The sequence below is a fragment of the Penaeus monodon genome, chromosome 21 (assembly GCF_015228065.2).
Source record: "Penaeus monodon isolate SGIC_2016 chromosome 21, NSTDA_Pmon_1, whole genome shotgun sequence".
Lineage (NCBI taxonomy): Eukaryota > Metazoa > Arthropoda > Malacostraca > Decapoda > Penaeidae > Penaeus > Penaeus monodon.
Window position 1 is genome coordinate 30,472,302 of NC_051406.1, and position 207 is coordinate 30,472,508.

A 207-nucleotide genomic window follows, 5' to 3' on the forward strand; every position below is an offset into this window, starting at 1 on the left:
AACATCCATACTCCCAACTAATAAAAAATATATCCTCAAAGGTAGACATTCCCCATAAGAATCCATAACCATAAAATGGGTATAGTTTTGGTTTCACACAGCCATGTGGTATGAGGAAATTTGATAACTATTTTCTAAACAATTGCCTTTGCATAACTGATCGTGAATTTTGGTATGGATGGGTTTCTTTCACTACTAATACACATA